The sequence below is a fragment of the Mauremys reevesii genome, linkage group 4 (genome assembly GCF_016161935.1).
Source record: "Mauremys reevesii isolate NIE-2019 linkage group 4, ASM1616193v1, whole genome shotgun sequence".
Taxonomy (NCBI): domain Eukaryota; kingdom Metazoa; phylum Chordata; order Testudines; family Geoemydidae; genus Mauremys; species Mauremys reevesii.
Genome location: NC_052626.1, coordinates 44,633,623 through 44,654,636, shown reverse-complemented (window position 1 = coordinate 44,654,636; position 21,014 = coordinate 44,633,623). Strand labels below are relative to the sequence as shown.

Here is a 21,014-nt window from a genome sequence, read left to right as displayed (position 1 = left end):
GTTGGCTGCTTGCGTAGTGTATGTCCTATCCAGCCCCACCTTCTCCTTCTAATTTCTTCCTCTGCTGGGAGTTGATGGGTCCTCTCCAAGAGGGGGATGTTACTGATGGTGTCTGGCCAGCGGATCTGGAGAATCCTTCTGAGGCAGCTATTAATGAAGGTCTGGATCTTCCTGGTGGTTGTTTTGGTTGTCCTCCAGGTTTCAGCTCCATACAGTAGGACTGATTTCACGTTGGAGTTGAACAGTCGAATCTTTATTGCCAAAGACAGCTCTCTGGAGCTCCAGATGTTCTTGAGCTGTAAGAAGGCTGCTCTTGCCTTACCAATCCTTACTTTGATGTCTGTGCCACCCTGCTGGTCGATGATGCTACCTAGGTAGGTGAAGGACTGTACTTCTTCCAGGGGGCGTCCATTCAGTGTGACTGGGTCATTGCTGATGGAATTGATCCTAAGGATCTTGGTCTTGTCCTTGTGGATGTTGAGGCCAACCTGTGATGACGTGGCTGCCACTACGTTGGTCTTCTCTTGCATCTGCTGTTTACTGTGTGAAAGGAGTGCAAGGTCAAAGTCCAGGTCATCAAGCTGGGTCCACAACGCCCACTGGATTCCGTAAGTGGATGTCTTCATAATCCAATCAATGACGAAGAAAGAGAAGTGGTGACAACAAGCATCCTTGTCTGACTCGGTTCGCACCTGGAAGCTGTTTGTGAGCTGCCCTCCATGGATCACTCTACAGTGTATGCATGAGTTCTTGATCAGGTTGACCACCTTTGCTGGGATGCCATAGTGCCGAAGGAGCTTCCAGAGGGTCTCTCGATCCCATAGTCAACAAAGTTGATGTACAACGAGGAGTTCCACTCCATAGACTGCTCGACTATGATGCGGAGCGTTGCTATCTGGTCCGTGCATGATCTGTTCTGCCGGAAACCTGCCTGTTCATCTCGTAGCTGTGGATCGACGGCATCCTTCATTCTCTCTAAGAGGACTCGGTTGAAGACCTTCCCTGGCACCGACAGGAGTGTGATTCCTCTATAGTTGGCACAGTTGCTGAGGTCTCCTTTCTTGGGGATTTTGATGAGATATCCCTCTTTCCAGTCAGCCGGAATCACTTCTTCTTCCCATATCTTCTCAAAGAGGGGGTACAGCATTTCCACTGAAGTATCCAGGTCTGCTTTCAGGGCCTCTGCTGGGATGTCGTCAGGTCCAGCCGCCTTACTGTTCTTCATCATGGTGATGGCTTTTCTGATCTCGGCTCTGCTTGGTTTATCGCAATTGATTGGGAGGTCCTCGTTGGCTGGGTCGATGTCTGGTGGATTTGGTGGTGCTGGTCTGTTCAGGAGTTCCTCAAAGTGCTCCGCCCATCTGTTCATCTGTTGTTCTATTCCTGTTATAGACTTTCCCTGCTTGTCTTTAACGGGACGTTCTGGCTTGCTGAACTTTCCAGACAGTTGCTTGGTAGTATCGTACAGCTGTTTCATGTTACCGCTGTATGCTGCCTGCTCTGCTTCTGCAGCCAGTCCATCCACATAATCTCTCTTATCCTTCCTAATATTCCTCTTCACTGCTCTGTGGGCTTCAGCATACTCTTTTTGAGCTTTGGCCTTTGCTGCTCTAGTCCTGCTGTTGTTGACTGCTGCCTTCTTCTTCTTTCTGTCTTCTATCTTAGTCAAGGACTCTGCTGTGATCCACTCTTTCTGCTGGTGTTTCTTAATTCCAAGCACTTCCTGGCATGCTGACCTAAGCGTGTCTCTCACTTTCTGCCATCTGTTGAGTACACTGTCTTCCTCTTCCTCAGACCGATCCTGTAGTACTGAAAACTTATTCTTCAGCATCAATCCAAAATCTTCCTTGGTCTTATGGTCCTTCAGAAGATTGACGTTGTACTTTGCTCTTCTGTCTGACGCGTCTATCCAGTTCTTCTTCAGCTTCAGCTTCAATCTGGCCACCACTAAGTGATGGTCGGACGCCACATCTGCTCCTCTTCTAACTCTAACGTCCTGCAAGGATCTTCTGAACTTCTTGCTAATGCATACATGGTCGATCTGGTTTTCTGTCATGCCTGCTGGCGATACCCAGGTACTCTTGTGGATCTGCTTGTGAGGAAAGATGCTGCCTCCTATGACCAGGTTGTTAAGTGCACACAGATCCACAAATCTCTCTCCATTCTCACTCATCTCTCCCAGAGCGTGGGTCCCCATGACTTGTTCGTATCCTGTGTTATCAGGTCCAATTTTGGCATTAAAGTCTCCCATAAGGATGGTAATGTCTTTGTCTGGGAGAGTCTCTAATATTTTCTGGAGTCTGTTGTAGTAGTCTTTGTCCTCCTCTTCACTGTCATTGGTTGGAGCGTAGCACTGAACAACATTCATCTTAATCCTCTTCATTTTAGTTCTGAAGGATGCTGTGATGATCCTGGGACCATGTGCCTCCCAACCAATCAGTGCTCTCTGTGCCTGTTTGGACATCATGAAGCCTACTCCCTGTGTGTGGGGTGCGTTGCTCTCTTCATGTCCTGAATACAGCAACAGCTCTCCTGTCAACAGTCGTCTCTGTCCAGCTTGCGTCCATCTTGTCTCGCTAATGCCTAGTAGGGTCAGGTTGTTGCTCCTCATCTCTGCTGCAACCTGCGCCGTCTTTCCTGACTCGTACATGGTCCTCACGTTCCATGTGCCGATGGTAATCCTCCTGGTTGTAAGAAGGGTGATCGGCTTAGTGGCTTCCTCGCGGCTTTCACCACCCAGAGTTGAAGACCCTTCTTTTCCAGGCTAAAAGTCTCTGTTAACTCTATTGTTGGCATTTCTGTAGCAAGCTGATTTTTACAGAGTGGAGTTGCTAGCCCCACGCCCAACCCTCCTCCTTTACCCTGACTTGGGACAGGCAGATGGCCCCAAAGGACCTCTCTGGTGGAGTTTTTAAAAGAACTAGTTAAGTAATATTATTATAAAAATATAGTTTATTTGATTATTTTTACCTTGTAAGGTATCATGGGTGACTATATTTCTCAAAGTGAAAACAGGACACCTGAGCCGCTGGTGTCACCGTTAGCCCAAGCCAATTGTGCACGGCTGGTGTCTCCTCTTGCTCCCCACCCACACCCTGTTGGGGACACACCCCACTTTTTTGGCAGAACTAGGCATTTGTCCCATTTGCTCTTGCCAACTGATCATCAAACAGGACAAATGCCCACTTTTGCCAAAAAAGGTCAAGATGTCCAGGACAGGGTTTAAAAAGGGGACTGTCCCAGCCAAAACACAATGTATGATCACCCTAGGTGTCAAATTATTAGTGAATAATCCCCCCCCCATATATATATATATATATATATATATATATATATATACACACACACACACACTTCAACCAACTTTACTCTTGAAACCAGCCACCTGTCAGGGCCTCCATTCCTGATCAGAAACAAGGACATTTCCTCCCATGCCATCAGCAAGAAACACACATCAGATTCCTCAGGTCCCATAACTTTCTTAACAAAACAAACAACATTAGCAACACAACAACAAACACCAAGTAAACAAACATAGGAACTTTGTCCCCTCCCCCCCAAAAAAACCCCAGTGTGCTCCAGCCCTTTCCCATTAGCCATCTCTCAGAGAAATACCTAGCCTTTGCATCCCTACCCTCCAAATCCCCTGCAAGCCTGCCACCACAGCACTCTCCAAAGCAACAAGCCACCTGCATTCACCCACAGCCCCCAGTAAAATCATCCACCGAAGACCCCAGCCCCTAATTCCTTGTCAGCTTCGGTGAACAGCTGATCGAATCCTACCCTCCTACTCTAGCTCCGCCTTCCATCCCCAGCTGTGCTCCTGCTCCTCTTTCCCTGCTGGGGCTCGCTTTGCGCGCTCCTGAGAGCTGCATACCTTCCCCCCCTTCCCCATTGGTGTCTCAAGGGTGTGCCCGCTGTCCTCCTCTGCCTGCGCTTGGGCTTAATCAGAGAGGCGATTAAGAAAAAGCAGAAAGCCTACAAGGAGCGGAAGATGGGAGGGATTAGCAAGGAAAGCTACTTTATTGAGGTCAGAACATGTAGGGATAAAGTGAGAAAGGCCAAAAGCCATGTAGAGTTGGACCTTGCAAAGGGAATTAAAACCAATAGTAAAAGGTTCTATAGCCATATAAATAAGAAGAAAACAAAGAAAGAAGAAGTGGGACCGCTAAACACTGAGGATGGAATGGAGGTTAAGGATAATCTAGGCATGGCCCAATATCTAAACAAATACTTTGCCTCAGTCTCTAATGAGGCTAATGAGGAGCTTAGGGATAATGGTAGGATGACAAATGGGAATGAGGATATGGAGGTAGATATTACCACATCTGAGGTAGAAGTCAAACTCGAACAGCTTAATGGGACAAAATCGGAGGGCCCAGATAATCTTCATCCAAGAATATTAAAGGAACTGGCACATGAAATTGCAAGCCCATTTAGCGAGAATTTTTAATGAATCAGTAAACTCAGGGGTTGTACCGTATGACTGGAGAATTGCTAACATAGTTACTATTTTTAAGAAAGGGAAAAAATGTGATCCGGGTAACTATAGGCCTGTTAGTTTGACATCTGTAGTATGTAAGGTCTTGGAAAAATTTTTGAAGGATAAAGTAGTTAAGGACATTGAGGTCAATGGTAATTGGGACAAAATACAACATGGTTTTACAAAAGGTAGATCGTGCCAAACCAACCTGATCTTCTTTGAGAAGGTAACAGATTTTTTTAGACAAAGGAAACGCAGTGGATCTAATTTACCTCGATTTCAGTAAGGCATTTGGTACGGTTCCACATGGGGAATTAGTAGTTAAATTGGAAAAAATGGGGATCAATATGAAAATTGAAAGGTGGATAAGGAACTGGTTAAAGGGGAGACTACAACGGGTCGTACTGAAAGGTGAACTGTCAGGCCGGAAGGAGGTTACTAGTGGTGTTCCTCAGGGATCAGTTTTGGGACCAATCTTATTTAATCTTTTTATTACTGACCTTGGCACAAAAAGTGGGAATGTGCTAATAAAGTTTGCGGATGACAAAGCTGGGAGGTATTGCTAACACAGAGAAGGACCGGGATATCTTACAGGAAGATCTGGATGACCTTATAAACTGGAGTAATAGTAATGGGATGAAATTTAATAGTGAAAAGTGCAAGGTCATGCATTTAGGGATTAATAACAAGAATTTTAGTTATAAATTGGGGACACATCAGTTGGAAGTAACAGAGGAGGAGGAGGACCTCGGAGTATTGGTTGATCATAGGATGACTATGAGCCGCCAATGTGATATGGCTGTTAAAAAAGCTAATGCGGTTTTAGGATGCATCAGGCGAGGTATTTTCAGCAAAGATAAGGAGGTGTTAGTACCATTATACAAGGCACTGGTGAGACCTCATCTGGAATATTGTGTGCAGTTCTGGTGTCCCATGTTTAAGAAGGATGAATTCAAACTGGAACAGGTACAGAGAAGGGCTACTAGGATGATCTGAGGAAAGGAAAACCTATCTTATGAAAGGAGACTCAAAGAGCTTGGCTTGTTTAGCCTAACCAAAAGAAGGTTGAGGGGGGATATGATTGCTCTTTATAAATATATCAGAGGGATAAATATTAGGGAGGGAGAGGAATTATTTAAGCTTAGTATCAATGTGGACACAAGAACAAATGGATATAAACTGGACACTAGGAAGTTTAGACTTGAAATTAGATGAAGGTTTCTAACCATTAGAGAAGTGAAGTTCTGGAACAGCCTTCCAAGGGTTCCAGGGGGCAAAAGACATCTGGCTTTAAAACTAAGCATGATAAGTTTATGGACGGGATGGTATGATGGGATAGCCTGATTTTGGCAATTAATTTTGCAATTGATCTTTGATTATCAGCAGGTAATTTTCCCCTGTGGTCTGTGATGGGATGATAGATGGGGTGGGATCTGAGTTACTACAGAGAATTCTTGGGGTTGGGAAGGAATTTTCCTCCAGGGCAGATTGGCAGAGGCCCTGGACGTTTTTCGCCTTCCTCTGCAGCGTGGGGCACGGGTCACTTGCTGGAGGATTCTCTGCAGCTTGAGGTCTTCAAACCATTTGAGGACTTCAATAACTCAGACATAGGTTAGGGGTTTGTTACAGGAGTGGGTGGGTGAGAGTCTGTGGCCTGCATTGTGCAGGAGGTCAGACTTGATGATCATAATGGTCCCTTCTGACCTTAAAGTCTATGAGTCTATGAGTTTGTTGGTGGGCTGGGGCTGACGAGCGTGGAGGTGGCAGAGTGGAGCTGTGGGTGCGCATATGTTTCACCAGAAAGGAACTACTATCTCCCTGCTGATGAAGCTTCTTCACATGGAGCATTTTGTTTTTATTTATTTTTATTTTTTTGCTGCTCTGCTGCCTAGGGGATAGCAAATGAGATATGATTTTTCTATCACCCAGTGCTTCCCTTTGACGTCTAATCAGTTTTCTCTCTCTCATTCACTGTTTCACTTTATTTCTGTTCTGAGTTATTAGCTTGCCATTTTTTGTCCATATTTCTAGCTTCTCTGGGTCTTTGTGCCATTCTCTGTTCTCACTTCTATTTGGTACCTTTCCCAGTTCAATACCATCTGAAAATTTCACTCTTGTGGTATTTACTCCTTTTTCGCAATCATTAATGAGCATATTAAATCAGATCAAACTTACCATTAATCCCTTTGACACACCATCTTGATACATGATAGTGTAGGGCAGGGGTCGGCAACCTTTCAGAAGTGGTGTGCTGAGTCTTCATTTATTCACTCTAATACATTTTAACGTTTTTAGAAGGTCTCTTTCTGTAAGTCTATAATATATAACTAAACTATTGTTGTATGTAAAGTAAATAAGGTTTTTAAGATGTTTAAGAAGCCTCATTTAAAATTAAATTAAAATGCAGAGCCCCCTAGACCGGTGACCAGGACCCGGGCAGTGTGAGTGCCACTGAAAATCAGCTCGCGTGCCACCTTTGGCACGCATGCCATAGGTTGCCTACCCCTGGTGTAGGGGATGCTGTAGCACACTGTTATTGCCCTGAAAGAGAGTGTGTGGTGTTGCTTCTATAAGGGTCCAAAAGTCAGCTCTGTTCTTGTGAAGCTCTCAACTGCTCACTCCTCTAATTTGGTGAAAGATTAAAGGAGAAGCTCAGCTTTCAGTTAAATATATTACCTTTTCTTTCCCCTCCCCATGTTCAGATAGCCTTGAAAATGTAAACTGGTTACCAGAGTTGAAAGGAAGGAAGGAAGCTACAGCTGGGCTCAACTTCTGCTGCAGGAGGCTGAGGGCTTAAAGATTTGTCTCACCTGTGTGACCCACAATTTTATGTAAAATGAGTCAATTGCTTTTGAGGTATATCCCCAAGAGTCCTCTGGCTAACCCTTCCCCAAATCATTAGGCCATCCTTGTGCATAGTAGTGTAGGCAGGAATCAGTTACATTTATGGAAGGAGGCCAGTGGTAAAATATATTTTGCAGGAGCACCCAAAAATATAAAAACATAGCCTGTAACGTGTTAGCTCAAACCTCTCAAATCTGTGCTGCAGCTTCCTTTCACTTGTATGGATTAGTGAATAGTTTAAAATTTATTTAAAAAACTTGCTCCCAGACTAAGGCTTATTTTAGTAAATTTCATCTTACAGCAATATTTCAGCAACTAAATACTGTTGAAAAGAGGATTTCTGGTTTTGCCTTTTCCTCTCTCTTTAAAAATAAACTGTTTGTGAAATGTCATGTAAACATCAGTGGAGACTGAGAAGTTCTGTTTATTCGCAGAACAGATACAGCATGGAAAGTATCAGTGTAAGCTCCTTCATTCCTCTTCATCAGTATGCCTCAATGCTGCTGTGGGTCTACCAACTCTTAAGCATGAGAGGGCAGTAACCATGCTGTCGGATGATATAGTATTCCTTAGCATGTACAATATATCCACTTTTTGTAGTTAAACCACTTTATAAATACTGATTTGTACAAACTACCACCAAGGGTGCTTATCGCTACCAAATTTGATTGTGGTTATTTGTTGTGGACTCCTATGCACTAGGGACTCAACAGGAAAATGGTGTTTGTAATGGAAATATTAGTAATATCTTCAGTGGACTGGCTTAGATATGTTATAGAAATTATATGGATATAGCTAGATAGCTTAAAATTAGAATGGCAAAAAGAATATTATGAACTTGAAGATGACAGGAGGTGATATTTGATTATCCGCACTGATATTAATGAGCTAAACAATATGGGTTGAAGTTTTAGTATGTGCTGATTTGTGCAGATCCAATATATGGTGACCAGACAGCAAGTGTGAAAAATCGGGACGGAGGTGCGGGGTAATCGGAGCCTATATAAGGCCACGTCTACACTACCTGCTGGATTGGCGGGTAGTAATCGATCTATCGGGGATTGATTTATCCCATCTTGTCTAGACACGATAAATCGATCCCCAAATTGACACCGGTACTCCACCTTGGCAGGAGGAGTAACCGGAGTTGACAGGGGAGCCGCAGCAGTCGACTTGCCACCGTGAGGATGGCCAGGTAAAGTGAACTAAGATACTTTGCGTTGCTGAAGTTGCATATCTTAGATCGATCCCACCCCCTAGTGTAGACCAGCCCTAAGAAAAAGACCCAAAAATCGGGACTGCTCCTATAAAATTGGGACATCTGGTCACCCTAATCCAATAGAACAGAGACAAGTTAACAATTGCTTGAGAGTTTTTACTATAGCTCTTCTGTCTCCCTTGTAGTAGGTGCTGTACAAACACTTAAGAAGACATATGGCCACATTCACTGAATACCAGTGAATATGTATTACAGCGCTTTTGTGGCTTTCTTTATACTTAGAATGGGAAATAACACTGATGTTGAAGTAAATTTAATTATGGTGGATGGTAAATGTAATTTTTTTAATTGCACCAACTGTTTACAACATGATTGAAGGTATTTTACTCAAAATTTTTAAAAAATCACCTTTGAATTTAGAATAAATGTATTTTTAGTGTATAAGGATAACTTTTAAGAAATGTTATTAACAACTGAAAACCAGGTATTTGGAATGAAAATGCTTTCATAACCTTAATTATAGCATTGATTGCTACCTGGCAAGACTGATATGTAGGATTTAGTTTTAGTCAGCACAAAGCAATCTTAGCTCAGCCTTACATTTCCAAAAGGTGTGTGTAGCAGTAAACAGTATGAGAAAATGTCAACTGCATATATAAATAACTCACTGAATCTCACTGAATATATTGCCAGATTTATTTTTATTTTAGGGGAAATGAATCTTAGCTGAAATTATGTAGGTAATACTGTCATTTGTCTGACAGAGGCTACTGTTTATAATTAAGGGTATGTTTTAGTCATGGATATTTTTAGTATAAGTCATGGACAGGCAATAAACAAATATTTGTGGCCCATGACATGTCCATGACTTGTACTAGATACTCCTAAGTAAAACTTGGGCCAAGGAGCAGCAGGTGCTGGGGGGCGGCCTGGGTTCCCCCTTGGTACTGGGGGGGGGAGGATTACAACAAAGAATACAAAGTGTACAGTGCTCACTTTATATTATTTTTATTACAAATATTTGCACTGTAAATCTAGAAGTTGAAGCATGATGGGGCATACAAATGTTTAGGATATCTGACACAAATACCTTGCAACGCCGGCTACAACAGTGCCATGTGAATGCCTGTTCTCACTTTCAGGTGACATTGTAAATAAGAAGTGGGCAACATTATCTCCTGTAAATGTAGACAAACTTGTTTCTTTTAGCAATTGGCTGAACAAGAAATAGGACTAAGTGGACTTGTAGGCTCTAATGTTTTACATTGTTTTGTTTTTGAGTGCAGTTATGTTGAAAAAAATTCTACATTTGTATATTGCACTTTCATGATAAAGAGATTGCACTACAGTACTTGTATGAGGTGAAGTGAAAAATATTATTTATTTTTTCTTTTTTAGAGTGCAAATATTTGTAATCCAAAATAATAATATAAAGTGAGCACTGTACACTTTGTATTCTGTGTTATAATTGAAATCAATATATTTGAAAATGTAGAAAAAAATCAAAAACATTTATCATAAATTTAAATTAGTATTATGTTATTTTTAACAGTGCGATTAAAAACTATGATTAATCGTGACTATTTTTAAAATCTAGTTAATCTGTTTTGCGTTAATCTCTTGAGTTAACGGCAATTACGGTAATTCACAGCCCTAAAATCTTCCTTTAGCTCATTCTCATTTCTTCCCTCCAGTATTCAGTTTTCATTTCAGAAGGATGGGGGGGTGGGGAGGGTAATGCACAATTGAATTGATTTTGAGGTTGGAACCAGGTGTACTCTTTCTTTGGTGTGTGTGAATTAATGAAAATATTCTGTTTAAAAAAGAATTGACTTACAGTGTTATTGGCATCAAAAAGGTAATGGTTACATGCAGGACTTTACTTTTAATATGTAGTTCATTATCCCACTTTTAAATCTCTGTTTAAATCTCTGTTTTAAATCTCTGTTTAAAAGTAGAAGAAAAAGACATGCTGAAAAACAATATGAGCAGTAATTGCCTTTCTTGTTTCTGGACTTCATTTAAAAAATTCAGTATCGAAAAGGGTCACAGAATTTTGTTGTGACTTTATTTACAGGAGTAGATGCAAGTATCGTTAAAATGTTGTTCTCGGGTTTTAGTAGAGAATAAGTCTACTAGGTTGATATTATAGATCTCGGTTTGATGACTTCTTCCTAGTGAGGAAAACTGATACACAAACATCACAATTTATAGTAATTGAACTAGCCAATTAAGGGCCTGATCTTCTTTTTGAATTCAGTGGCAAAACTCCCATCAATTTTGATATTGTGGGATTGGGTCCTAGGTATGGAAGAAATAATTGGTAATGAGTTAATCTCCTTGCTGTCAGTATGGTTTTAATGATGCAGAATTTATCAAAATTAGCGGAGGAGCTCCACTTAACATCATAATGGCCAAATTCAACCCCTTCTTTCATATTATTTTTATTACAAATATTTGCACTGTAAATCTAGAAGTTGAAGCATGATGGGGCATACAAATGTTTAGGATATCTGACACAAATACCTTGCAACGCCGGCTACAACAGTGCCATGTGAATGCCTGTTCTCACTTTCAGGTGACATTGTAAATAAGAAGTGGGCAACATTATCTCCTGTAAATGTAGACAAACTTGTTTCTTTTAGCAATTGGCTGAACAAGAAATAGGACTAAGTGGACTTGTAGGCTCTAATGTTTTACATTGTTTTGTTTTTGAGTGCAGTTATGTTGAAAAAAATTCTACATTTGTATATTGCACTTTCATGATAAAGAGATTGCACTACAGTACTTGTATGAGGTGAAGTGAAAAATATTATTTATTTTTTCTTTTTTAGAGTGCAAATATTTGTAATCCAAAATAATAATATAAAGTGAGCACTGTACACTTTGTATTCTGTGTTATAATTGAAATCAATATATTTGAAAATGTAGAAAAAAATCAAAAACATTTATCATAAATTTAAATTAGTATTATGTTATTTTTAACAGTGCGATTAAAAACTATGATTAATCGTGACTATTTTTAAAATCTAGTTAATCTGTTTTGCGTTAATCTCTTGAGTTAAAGGCAATTCTGTAATTCACAGCCCTAAAATCTTCCTTTAGCTCATTCTCATTTCTTCCTCCAGTATTCAGTTTTCATTTCAGAAGGATGGGGGGGTGGGGAGGGTAATGCACAATTGAATTGATTTTGAGGTTGGAACCAGGTGTACTCTTTCTTTGGTGTGTGTGAATTAATGAAAATATTCTGTTTAAAAAAGAATTGACTTACAGTGTTATTGGCATCAAAAAGGTAATGGTTACATGCAGGACTTTACTTTTAATATGTAGTTCATTATCCCACTTTTAAATCTCTGTTTAAATCTCTGTTTTAAATCTCTGTTTAAAAGTAGAAGAAAAAGACATGCTGAAAAACAATATGAGCAGTAATTGCCTTTCTTGTTTCTGGACTTCATTTAAAAAATTCAGTATCGAAAAGGGTCACAGAATTTTGTTGTGACTTTATTTACAGGAGTAGATGCAAGTATCGTTAAAATGTTGTTCTCGGGTTTTAGTAGAGAATAAGTCTACTAGGTTGATATTATAGATCTCGGTTTGATGACTTCTTCCTAGTGAGGAAAACTGATACACAAACATCACAATTTATAGTAATTGAACTAGCCAATTAAGGGCCTGATCTTCTTTTTGAATTCAGTGGCAAAACTCCCATCAATTTTGATATTGTGGGATTGGGTCCTAGGTATGGAAGAAATAATTGGTAATGAGTTAATCTCCTTGCTGTCAGTATGGTTTTAATGATGCAGAATTTATCAAAATTAGCGGAGGAGCTCCACTTAACATCATAATGGCCAAATTCAACCCCTTCTTTCATCCTGGGTAACTCCACTGAAGGCAGAATTTTGACTTTGTGTACTATGTTCATTTGAATAGCAATATTGGAGCCAGATTTGCAGTAAATTAAATGATATGCATTTCTAACAGGCAAAAAGGCAAAATCTAAATCTCTTCCAGTAGATTCCCTACTGCTAGTACAAAATGTGATGCTTTTGGAATGTAAAGATAATTAATATATTAATAGAATGGGGGGAAATTTTAATTCCTTGATAATGAATGCCACTTACAAAGTTCAGCCACTTACAAAGCACAGGGTTTTTTTTGTGTCTGGTCTGAGTTTGTATCCAAATGCAAAAGAGCTTAATAGAAAGCTTCTTCTATGGTTCAGAATTGTGTACTTGAAGTACATTGGCCGAGTTTTTAATAGTATTTAGGAAATATGAAGGTTTTCTGGTGATTTCTGCTTGCTTTGTATTTTAACTTTATGTGGAAAAGGTGCATTTAGCACTGAAAATCTTATTGATCAAATTTCTGCATGGAATCGATTACTTAAATATTTTACAGATACCGATTTAGCAAGTGGTACCAAACTTAGACTGGCTTGGAAGAAGCAGAATAAGGCTCTTTCAAGCATGCTAGTGGATATGTGTGAATTTCAATTGTTAAAATCTGTCACAGAATTTGTACAATTAAAAAAATTAATGTGCTCCATTCCAATTTTCAGTGCATAAATCTTTGCAGGACTGGGGTCTTAATTTGTGTTTTTGTAGTTACATGAGTTTATTTTCTTTAGGAGAATTGAGTTCCACTTCAATTTTCTTGCAGTACTACATTCAGCGGTACATACTAAGTGCAGGATTCAGATTTGAACCCCTTCTTTGCATTCCACTCAATCAGCTAGTGAGTAGATTGCTCCCTTCTTGGATGTACTAAAAATACTTCTGATATAAGAATAAAATATCTTGGCACATACTTTGTTTTTTTGACAGTTTTCCCCTGTGCATTATAGATTAGTTTAATTTTAAGAGCTTGTTTGATTGGCAGAAATACAAGTTTATATTCAGAGAAGTGGCTGTTTCCAGCAGAGTTGGAATGGATTAAAATAACATTGTGGAAGGCTTGCATTCATGTGTTGTTTAACTGGTGCAAGCGCACCACTCAGTGGCCTTTCAGTTCATTGCAGCAGGATGCATATCTAAACATTTCAGAAATAGGAATTGCTTACCAGCCACCCTCCATATGTTACGTGCAGAAAATATTACTTACTCAAGTAACTTTATTTGGTTTGGAATATGTTATTATTTTAATAAATTTTATTCTGATTGTGTGATGGAGCAGTTTGCAACATAAGAATTTACTTAGAAGCGTGAGTGATAATATCCTGCTGTACAAAAGTGTATGCGTTGGAAGTCTTATTCCTGAATATTTAGTTACAACATAGGCCTTTGTCTTGTATCAAATTATTACTAATGCACTTATCCTACTCCTCATCCTGTATGTTTTGTTCTTGCCATGTTTTTAATACAAAAAACTATTTTACAAATGTTTTAGACACTATTTTTAAAGAAATGTGGTGTATCTCTTGACCTGTAAAGCTAGTGTGCATACTGTGAATGACACAGGATATGGAAGAAGATAATAATAATAATAGGAAATATTTGTTCATATCTCTTAGGTACATTACAATAAAGTCATAATGTTGTGACGTTAAAATTCAGGATCTTGTCAGGGAAAGAAACAAGTGCTACAGCCCATTGGAAAGAGGTGAACCAGTTCTCCTATTTGAAATGACTTTCCCATGGATTGTCACTCGGGATTCAATATGAGGCCCTCAGCACCAAAAGCACAGGCCTCTACCATTTGAGCCAAAGGAGTAACTCTATTACAGTACAGTCAGTATCTGGTAGCAATAGTAGATTCTACTCTAGTCACTAGAGGGGGATATGACATGATTAGCCTGCATGTTACATATTGTACATTTATTTCCAGACCAGATGGTTCACAAGTACTGAATATTAAATCTTTTTCTTGCCCAGAACTAAATGCTGCAAGTACTGGATATCATATTTTTGAGTGGAAAGAAGTAATTTTGTAGTGCCGTTTTCTGAAAAATACATTTATTTTCCTAAATGGTGGTATTTTACCTGAAAACTGTTTAGAAGCTTAAAATGTAAGCATGTATGCCACGTGGAATCGTTTATTGTATACATTTTTAATAAAAGAAAAGAGAAAATAGTTCTGTCTGAGGTGGATTAGAGGGTAGAGTGCAAGCAAGGTGCACATGGTGATGCCATTTATTGCCTTCATATCAACACAGTACACAGTTACAGTTGTCCTGGAGTCTCCAGGAATGAAAGATTAATCTTTAATTAAAGATTGTCATGTGATGAAAACTCTGGGAATACGTCCAAGCAAAATTGGCAACAGTGTAAATAGCATATGCATGTTTTATATTATGGTGGAGCAGTAGCTTGACTATAGGCAACATTACATCAGAGTTTTCAGTTCAGTAGGAGAATTTACCCTTTATATGATGTGTGTGCTTTCGTATATATTATATTAATTATTTGAGTGTGTAGATAATGTATGTAACTATAATAAAATTTACTAATGGTGATATAAATGCTGGGCTTCAAAGTAAGTGGCACTAGTTTCCCATAAACACAATTCTCCTTCTCGAAGGTTCTTGATCTGTAGTTGGATTTTTTAGAGTTCAATTCTTCAAGGTACAGAACTGCAACTCACATTCAGGTTAATAGAAATTTTGAGGTTGTTCAGGACCTTTGCAGTACTGGGTGTTCAGCAGTGATGGACCTACAGAGAAATTGGTTGGCTGATTTTAAATGCAGTCCCAATGAATGAAAGTAGCAATATTTCTCATTCTGTTTATTTTGTATATATGTATTTATCTCCTCTGCTTTGTTTTTATTTTTCAGCATTATGTGTATTGCATTTATATCACAATTTTTCCTGGCTTGTTATACATAAATGCCATTCTCTGTTGCAACAAAATATTGGGACATGGTTTCCCTTGACAGAGAAATCTCTGATACAAACATCATATGAGCTGCTTGCTTTGTGGCAATTTGTATTGTAATTAAGATATTGTGAATGAAGAAAAGAACATAAAATATCAGCAATAATTTCAACATATATTCAATACAATTTGCCTAATTTCAAACCCACTCAAGTATCACTAGTTTGAAACGGAGAACAGAACTTGAACTTTCTGAGGCTTGCATTCTGTCTAGCACTGGCATTTTCCCAATTCCTTTTTGCTATCAGTAGCTGCCCTGGGCTAAGATGCATGGATTTCTACATCTGGCAGGGCACTAACTTTCATCCCATCACATAGTTAAAAAGGAGAAGAGACGAATTTCCAAGACCTTTGGGTAGGATGACAGATGAAATGCAACCTTTTCCCCTGCCCTTTGTCAGGAAGAGATGATGGAGATCCATAACCACTTTCTGTCATTCAAGGGAGTAGGGAGTGAAGGTCTCACAACCCTTGAGATCCATGTCCATTTGCAATCACCCAGCCCAAAAGGCTCCAGGTGCCATACACACTTTCTTACCAATGTTGTTTGATGGGTTGGGTGTGGTTAGCATTTTATGTTCCCCTCTAGCACTTTCTATAGGAGGCAAATTGCTTCACACCGCATTTTCTGTCTTCAAGTAGCCTGGCAAAACATCTACTGCACTCCACCATCAAATGGAGACTGTTCTGGTGAGCAGGGAGGGGAGGAAGACTGGTCGTTCAACACCTCATCTAGCAGCAGCAAAACCAGAGAAAATAATTTAGACCATGTTCCACAGTGTTATGTAAAGCCCCAAAAGACGGAGGCAATTCATAGTATATGAGAAGCTTAGGGAGTTTGGGCATAGGGTTGTGATATATTCACTCTTCTTTTCTCCAGCATGACTGAGGGTGCAGCGCAGTTCTTCCCTGCCTGATGGTGGAGACTATGGGAATGGTTTGAAAGCTTGAAAGCTTTGGATTTCCAAAAACACAGACTTACTTCGTGAAAAACAGAACTCTTGAAAAAATAATTGGAAATTTTTACAAGGTTCACTTGTTCCTATTTAGATTTTTTTTTAAAAGTGTTGATTTTGTTTTTGTACTTTGAAATAAAAAAGAAAATTAAACCCTACAACAGTACAATACTTTGGTGAAGGAACAATGTTAATGCCGCAAATGAAAGAAAACTTAGAGTAAATGTGTACTTAAATGAAGATAAAAGCAGCAAAGAGTCCTGTGGCACCTTATAGACTGACAGACGTATTGGAGCATGAGCTTTTGTGGGTGAATACCCACTTTGTCAGATGCATGAAGTGGGTATTCACCCACGAAAGCTCATGCTCCAATACGTCTGTTAGTCTATAAGGTGCCACAGGACTCTTTGCTGCTTTTACAGATCCAGATTAACATGGCTACCCCTCTGATACTTAAATGAAGATGTTATTTAAAAAGGCACAGTCTTATGGCCTGACCTAAAGTCCATTGAAGTCAGCAGAAAAACTCGCATTGACTTCAGTGGGTTTTGAAATAGGTCCTTTGTGAATTATGCAGTGTAAACCCAGGATTTCAACTTTAAGTAGTTTTCTTGCTTTTGTGGGAATAATTCAGACACTCTGTGTTATTTAGACATTGTTTGGTAACCAAAGAAGGTCTGTGTGCTATTTTTTGTGTGTGCACACTCTTTCACACCCTATGGGCATGTAAATATGTACATTTCAGAAAACACTAATAAACTTGTGTAACTTGTCATTGTGAAATGGTAAAAATGATGGTACACTATGAAGTATACTTTAAATCCTGGTAAAATAATCCTATCAGGTGTATCTATAAACAATTTTTTCCTCAGGTTAAATTGCTTTTGTTCTAACAAATATTGTCTTTGAACGTGTAATAAAGTAATATCCTATCAGATACATTGCTTTATAGTATCAAAGTAAAACATTCAAATATTTAGCTATTCGATTTTAATCTGTTTTCAAACATGTTAATTTACAGTTGTTTTTTGTTGCTTGTTATGTCAAGATTTCACAAGCTTGTTGACATTCTAAATTAAGATTAGTTAAAAAATAAAATATAAAGATGAAATTAAACATTTCGGTTTGCACGATTATCTTTAAAGAAAAGCAAACATACAAAATTTTATAAATCTGCATTCTTGGCTTGGTCTCTAAAACTGTTTGTTTTTATTAGACCACAGGAACTTTAAGGTTAAGCTTTTATATTTGCACCTGACTACATATAGTGAAAAAGGATATAGTTCCACACCTATATCCTTGTGAAGTTGAATCCTTCTTAATTTCACTGTGTTCCTTAAAGGAACAGTACATAAAATAACAACCATATGATTATTGCTTCTCACATTTTAAAAATACTTCTTAGAAAAAACTACAGTAATTTTGAAATGCCAACATCAGTGTTGAGATATTTGTTTGTCTTTAACTTAACCTCCCCCCTCAAAAAAAATCCAAAACAAACTGCAAGTTTTGTAATCTGTGATCTGATACTACTCGTCTATCTCCCACCCCAATTCTCTGATTTATTGTCTGTTCCCATACAGCAGATTACTAATGTGTTGAGCATAATCAAGAAGGAGAAAACAAATGTAGCACACTTTTTACCTATAGATGAGGAAAAATATTAAATTGTTAAATATTTACTGTTTTAAAAGGTAAATGCATGTTATAGAAGCATTTACATTTCTGTAAATGTGAAGAAATGAAGTCCATATGTGTCTATAATAATGCTACTATGCTAATAATAGTTATCTATGGTATGTATTTTTCTAGGGCACATTAAACTTTACATGTGCATCAGGAATGAATACTTTATACTGGTTCTCATGTCTTATTTTGGGTACCCATTAATCTAATGGTGGTAGTTTAGGAGCTTCTTGAAATACATTTTGAGAGTACATTTATTGGAAACAGTAAAGGAGATCATACACTGATGAAGATTGTCATTTAATTATTTTGTTTTCTTCAGTAGTTTTTCTGAGGGCCATGCCCTCATTACCATGTTTGACATGCTGAACTGTTAAAACATCTTTCAGCAAATACAGCTTTTTTGAGAGTTTCTTTAGTATCTTTAAACACTAGATGGAGCTCTGTGCCAACAGTGGATCTTTAAAATAACAGGTGAGAATACTGGCTATCCACCCTCCCCAAAACCCCATATCTATAATTGAGTGATTTCGTGCCTATGATTTTGTATTACATGTTCAAAAAATGCATGAAGTATTAAAACTTTTTGTTTGAAATGTATTGTACAAGTCAAGGACACTGATCCTGCACTGAGGCTCTGGTATCCATTTAGCCTTTGAGTTTTTAACTGAAAATGCAGAATGCAACTACAGAAAATAGGTCAGCAAAAAACTGCACACTTTGTTGTGCCTGATGCATAGTCATACCCTCAGCTTAAAAAATAAGTAGTGTGAATGGGCTTGAATCAATTTGGTTTGTTACCAAATGAAGCTAAATCCATATTGGCCACTCTTAAAATGATTTAAGAGTGTCCACACAATGGGAAAAAGAATGGGAGTAAGTACGCCGATTCTTTTTGCTGATACAGACTAACACGGCTGCTACTCTGAAACCACACAAGGGGAGTTACGCTAATTTAACAAAAAACATTTTGAAACCAGTTTAGTTTAAATGGTGCCATTTCTGTGTGTTGACACTAGCTATGAGAGTGAAACAGCATCTAAAGAGCAGGATGATGTGATTACAGTGATGCTACAGTTCTGTTATCTTTTTACTGCGGGGGGAACCGAGGTTTTCTTGAAATTACTGTCCAAAAAAGTGTAAATATACAGTATTGATTGGGGAAAAAAAATCTGTCCAGACTAAAGATCAGTGTTTAAAACTATTTAATTTGGACTGTTTTGGTGTTGTTTGAAAATAAATACAGTGCATCTCTTATTTGATGCTCTTGGTCATTCATATTTGTCTCAGAAAATCTGGAAATTGATTGAGTCCCAGCTGTCCTACATCTGAATAATATTATAGTACAATAACACTTTTGTGCAATATCTGATATCCCAAAAATAAGGAATTAATTTATGCCCAAATGTTACAGATTTGGGTTACTACTGTGCAGTAATACTGAATTGCAAGCTGAAATAGTGTCAGAAAGTGAGTCTGCACACTGCTATTTATGCAAATAAAACAAATACATTCAAGGCATGATGTTATACATGAGACAGTGAAAGGTAATGTTTTGGCATTTGTCAAAAAGAACTTTAACAGAACAAGTTAGTTTACTCAGAACACCATCTTTGGTTTGTGTTCTTTGATGGTTGAAGCGCACTTGCTTTTACTCACATATTGTGGTTTTGCAGACTAACTTTATGGGATTTTTTTCACAGCACAATGCAATGCTATTGCACAGCAGCACTAGCCAGTCATGTTTAGGAATTTGTTACTTTGAATAGAGTTTTGGGGTGAAACTATCATGATTTCTTATATATAACATCCTTGTGCATGGGCAGGCAAGTGGAAGTGAAAAATTACATTTAACATTTTTCTAGGAGTGACAATACAGAGAAGTTTTTTCCAGAAAGCATTCTGAAAAGCTTTTTAGAACTTAGAAAAATTGTTTTAGAATTTTTAGTTGCATATGCATCTTTGCTTAGAGAGAAGCTTATCTTGGAATGAAAACAAAGTGTAAGGGTTTTCTTCCATTATTTCTGGCTTGCCTTTGTCATAACATCACTATCTCTGGTTAAATGTTTTTTGTATTTTGTGAACATAACAAAAGACTCATACCCAGTAATTTGTCACCTAAGTGAGATTTCGTGGTCAAATAGAGTTTGAAGGTCTAATCAGGGCCTTAATTATATTTTTTTAGTTTCCATTGAAGTCACTGGGAGCAACATTAGGATTGAAAATTCCACCCTACATGCTTATATTCTTAAATAGGAGTTCTCAAACTTTTTATAGCATGGACTTAGATCTTAATAGAGAAAGTGTCTTGTGGACACCTCCCCACCTGTTTGCATAACCTTGTGGTAAACTGTAGCAATTGCTTACATGGAAAAATATTAGGAAAGTATTTAAGCTTCTTTTAAAATGATTTGGCTGGTGCCCACCAATAGGTGTTTTGTGGAGCAAAATCTGGGAATGGGAGGAGAGAAACACCATATAGGACCTTTCCAAATGGATATTTCGTCAATGTCTGGAACTGATGATTGTCTTTTTTTTAAGAAAAATGTTTTTAAAAAAGAAAAATTAAAGTAACCAGAGTTATGAAGAAACTGGCCTCCACCCACAGAGTCTTGAGTAGTGGCTGTGTGGATCAGCAGATGGAACTGTTCAGACCCATTACTGAACCAAAACTGTAGTGTGGTGGCTAGAGGCACTGTGATAGACCTTCTGACAAGGTCTAAAACAAAGGTCTTAGTATCTGGCCAGGTTCCTTTCTACCTACACTTTCAACTGGATTAAATAAACTTCACTTCCTGTTTTAAACTGTGGTGTATTGCTGCTGTTGAAAAGTTGCTCTGTTTCACCACAGAGGTGGTTGCATCTTAGTGGTAGAATCTTATATATATTTTTTTATATTTGAGCATTAGGGATTCTTTGAGACTAAAGGTATTAAAGAAATGTATGGCAATTAAT

General features: G+C 38.5%; 2 protein-coding genes across 15 annotated transcripts in view; one reads left to right on the top strand and one right to left on the bottom strand.

Moving 5' to 3' along the window:
* Positions 1 to 21,014, top strand: part of MIPOL1 (mirror-image polydactyly 1) — a 292,792-nt gene that overhangs the window by 6,136 nt on the left and 265,642 nt on the right. Inside the window, exon 2 of one of the 10 annotated variants that reach the window (XM_039535477.1) lies at positions 8,460 to 8,522. The exons of the other annotated variants lie outside the window; for them this stretch is intronic. The gene's annotated coding sequence lies outside the window, so the exon portion shown is untranslated. The remainder of the gene's footprint in view (positions 1 to 8,459; positions 8,523 to 21,014) is intronic. 10 annotated transcript variants of the gene reach the window in all.
* Positions 1 to 21,014, bottom strand: part of SLC25A21 (solute carrier family 25 member 21) — a 396,958-nt gene that overhangs the window by 366,811 nt on the left and 9,133 nt on the right. For 2 of the 5 annotated variants that reach the window (XM_039535486.1, XM_039535488.1), the window contains one exon: positions 15,956 to 16,149. The exons of the other annotated variants lie outside the window; for them this stretch is intronic. The gene's annotated coding sequence lies outside the window, so the exon portion shown is untranslated. The remainder of the gene's footprint in view (positions 1 to 15,955; positions 16,150 to 21,014) is intronic. 5 annotated transcript variants of the gene reach the window in all.